Source organism: Vanellus vanellus, assembly GCF_965231255.1.
Source record: "Vanellus vanellus genome assembly, chromosome: 1".
Taxonomy (NCBI): domain Eukaryota; kingdom Metazoa; phylum Chordata; class Aves; order Charadriiformes; family Charadriidae; genus Vanellus; species Vanellus vanellus.
In genome coordinates this window covers 95,332,523-95,336,486 of record NC_138905.1, presented here as the reverse complement: position 1 = coordinate 95,336,486, position 3,964 = coordinate 95,332,523, and positions in this window count along the sequence as shown.

The following is a 3,964-nucleotide window of genomic DNA, read 5'->3' as shown; positions in this document are numbered from 1 at the left end:
GTGGAGCACTGGAACAGGCTGCCCAGAGAGGTTGTGGAGTCTCCCACTCTGGAGATGTTCAAAACCCGCCTGGACGCTGTCCTGTGCACCCTTTTGTAGGTGACCCTGCTCTGGCAGGGGGGTTGGACTAGATGATCTCCAGAGGTCCCTTCCAACCCTGACTATTCTGTGATTCTGTGAAGAGAGTGAGCCACGGGAGGAGAAATCCCCTATGTAGCTCCCAGCGCTGTAATAAATATTCTTTGCTCCACCGAATTTGTCCATGACTAAAATTCAATACAGTGAGCGTGTTTCTCACACCCCAGGAGCGTTAGAAAAGGCAGATGGGGACCTCGGGCCACTTTGTTTCAGGTGGGAAAACAGGCTGTCCCCTCCTTTTCTGACAGTCCAGCATTCATAGCGGTAAGATACAGCCGATCGGTGACCTACAGTTCCTTTACCATCCCTCATCATACATATGCATTCAAGTTAATGTTTTGCACATTTGGGGAGATCCCCTTAATTAGCGTGCTCATTATAATACTAAGAATCCATACCCTCATGTAAATAATCTCCTAAGGCTCCTCTTGGACGCACTTTTAATTAGACTCCATTTCAAAAAATACACGTCTTGTTATCCTATACTTAGGCCAGAGACCGGGAGCATACACCCTCCCTGGGCCTTGTTTGCCTTCAGTGAGCTCTGGATACAGTAATCCTTCAACAGTTCAATTTCTTTGATCTAAGTTTCAGTTAATCGTTTCTACATCTAGTCCAGGTGCAGGAGACCCAATTAAGCTTTAATTTCAGGAGCTCAGCTGAAGTTCAATCAGAGTTCTATTACAATTTTATATAAAGCGCTTATATAACTTTTAAACTATATTCTTTTGACATCACCTCTCCTTTACCCCCTCAATCCCATCACTTCCTCACGCTGGGCACCCTCCAGCCCCAAGAAACTGCCGGCTTATCCAAAACATCAACAGCTTTTTACCCTGCTTTGCTCTGCAGGTCAACCACGACAAACTGGGGGTGACTCCAACAGGGCACTTTTACCTCCTCCGAGCGCTGTTCCCTTCTGCGTTTCATACATTTCGGTGCTGCAGGAAGCGGCACTGTGATTTCCCCCGATCAGAAAAAGGGTTATGGAGGGGAGAACACAAGGAACAGCCCCCGGAACCCGGGCAGGGTTAATAAAAGCGAGCTGGCCCGTACGGGGATCGAACCCGCGACCTTGGCGTTATTAGCACCACGCTCTAACCAACTGAGCTAACCGGCCACGCCGCATGCGTCTTCCCCAGAGCCCCTCATCGCGGACCCCACGGGGTGCGGTGCCGGCCCCCGCCGAGACGGCCCGATCCTCCGCGCCAGTACCCGCCCCGAACAGAGAACACAGTCCCCGCCACGACTTCCTCCTCCACTCCCCCACTGGCTGCGGTGCCCAAGTGGCGCCCCCTCCGCGCCCACCCGGGTTCGGCAGCCCCACCTCCCCCCGCCCCCGCGGCTACCGGGCCTCAAAACAGCGCCCCGTGGGGAGCGGACAAAAATGACATGTCAGGAGTGGGATTCGAACCCACGCCTCCAGGGGAGACTGCGACCTGAACGCAGCGCCTTAGACCGCTCGGCCATCCTGACCGCTGTTTACCCTTCTCACCTGGCCCGCTTCGCCTCTGCCGCGGTACCCAACAGAGCAGCAGCCGCTCACGCAGGGGGCAGCGGCGGCAGAAGAGGGGGGCCGACGGCGGAGGCAGGGCCGCTGTAGGGCAGGTTGCTGGGGTGCCACACCTTCCCGGCTCCCCATTGCGGCCTCCAGCCTTTGCTCCATGCCCCGACCCTTCGGTGTGTAAACCGCCCGGTGGAAACACCGCCCTTAAATGCCACTTGGCATTTGGGAGTCTGTCACACCATAGCAAGGTTGTCCTGGGGCATTCCCCTAACTCCCATCCGTTAATTCTGAGCAGGTGGCAGTGGGGTTGCTTCTGCTTTACTTCTAATGAGGCTGTAGAAGGTGACTTCAGGATAGTCAGAGGCAAAGGGGGACTGCTTTTTGACAAAGGAAAAAGAAGCCCAGATCTTCCTTATATTAAGTGTAAAGTGAAGTTTCTTTCCTGTAAAGAAACAGGGCCCTAATATTTTTGTGTTGCAGGGAGATGGAAATACCTGGTTACACATGGGCTAACATTATTTAGCAGCATTTTGAGATACAATTTTGCTCAGTTGTGAAAATAATAGTGCAAGTCACAGTCAAACCATTCTCCCCCCCAACTCAATTCCTTTTAAACTTTGACCTTGAATACCAAACCCACATATTCTTCATTCACTTCTCTTAGCTGCATTATTAATTTGCCATAATTTGGTAGCTGGAGGTATGTGCTAGACCTTCAGCTTCACAATTTCTCTGAAGTAAGCTGAACATCCCTTCATAGCCCGTGGGTTTTTTGGGTTCCCAAAGAAAGGCCAAAGCCCTTTCCTGGAGAGAACATCATACAAATAGAGAAAGCAATTAATCCCCGTGGTAATATCCGACACACCCAAGAGTTACACTGCATTGAGACTACAGTCACCTTCAGCCAAAGGAAGACACACAGAATGAAGGGATAAGGCGTACAAGAGATCAGTTTAAACTGTACTTAGTAACACACCTTGAAGATGGGAGCCTGCTAGGCTGACAGTAGCTCCAAGGGAAGGGAGAGGAGCCCAGATCGGAGCGCACACAAACTCCAGAGAAGAAACTATAACCCAAGTTCTGCTCATGTAAACATCCAGGCCAAAATAAAGTAATTTTGGAAAGTTAGTCCATGGCTTCCTGTTTGGTGGAACAGACGTTCTGATATGTTTTTCAGAAAACCAGTGTAGCGCACTGCTCGTTTGCCTTGCTTTGGTCCCCAAACTGATTGCCCAAGGTGCACAGCCTTCCTTGGTTCTGAGAGCTGCTCAATACACTTCCACCATTTATGGACACACACACACACACAAAATACAAAATGCTGTGTTTGTGCCCCCTAGCCTCTGTACTTGTGCAATAAATTGGAATAATCCCACAGCTTTGCTTCCATATCATGTCAAGGCAGGTAAGAGAAATGACTAACACAGCCATATCATACGCCACCAGGACACTGTTGTACTGACAGGAACCACTGATCTGCAAACAGATTTCTCCTTCACTCAAAAGGCTACCAAATGCTATTATCTTATTCCATGGGTAATGACCATACAGGAACCAACATCTAGTTTCTTACCAGCACTCTTAACTTGTTGTGCTTAACTTGTTGCTAACTTAGCATTAGAAATAATGCCCTTGTTTGGTGTGGAACTTACGGGAACTGTGCCAAATCCCAAAGAAGCAGTGCAATCAATAGAAAACCAGAATATGCAGTGAATAGGGCTAGGGACACAGCAAAGGGAGATGGAAGCAAGGAGGATGCACTACCACCAATAAAAAATATTTTTCTAGAAACTTCACTCACCTGCACATACCACTGTTGATAGGAGAGACAATACAAACTATTAGTCAAGGACTTGAAATTCATCTACTATTAAAAAATTAGAGCATCTTCTAAAAAAGAATAGTCTATACATTAAAAGGTTTGCACCAAGGAAACCTGACAGTATTTAATACTCAGAACAAAACCAAACCTGCAACAATCAGGAATTAGGGTTCTGTTTCATAGCAACATAACAGAAATCTATTTCCCTGCTTGAATAGTTTGAGCAGTCCTTCCTTAATTTTGTGACTCTTGTACATTCTAAAGTATATATAGTTTTCTTATACCATTGTGCCATATTTTTTTTTTTACCATTATATACCTTTTTTTTTTTTTTTTGCTTCCTTCATGCCCACCCAACCTCAACCACTCAACCTCTGAACTTTCCTACCTCACGCCTGGCTCTTGTTCTTGTTTCACTTATGCCTGTGCTTCTCCTGTCCTGAAGAGGAAAGAAAGTTTTCTGACTAAAAAGCATACACAGGAAACCGAGAAACAAG